This window comes from Watersipora subatra, chromosome 10, assembly GCF_963576615.1.
Source record: "Watersipora subatra chromosome 10, tzWatSuba1.1, whole genome shotgun sequence".
NCBI classification, from domain to species: domain Eukaryota; kingdom Metazoa; phylum Bryozoa; class Gymnolaemata; order Cheilostomatida; family Watersiporidae; genus Watersipora; species Watersipora subatra.
In genome coordinates, this window is record NC_088717.1 from 36,777,505 (window position 1) to 36,777,756 (window position 252).

Consider the following 252-nt stretch of genomic DNA (forward strand, 5'->3'; position numbering starts at 1 on the left):
TTCCACCAGCAGGGGCTAGAAAGATACACATTTTGAAGAATATGTGTGATATGAATGAACAAGTCAGCTGACCATTCTCAGTTTACCGATACAAAACTAGGTTGGAGCATGTAACTGGCATTGTTTGTCACCTATTGCATCAGCTCGCTAAATTGTAAGAAGGCCTTGGAAATACAATGTCAGCCTCAATTATTGCTATTGACGCATTTTAGAGATCGATTGTGACTGTACCACTTTATTTTCTCAAAATTT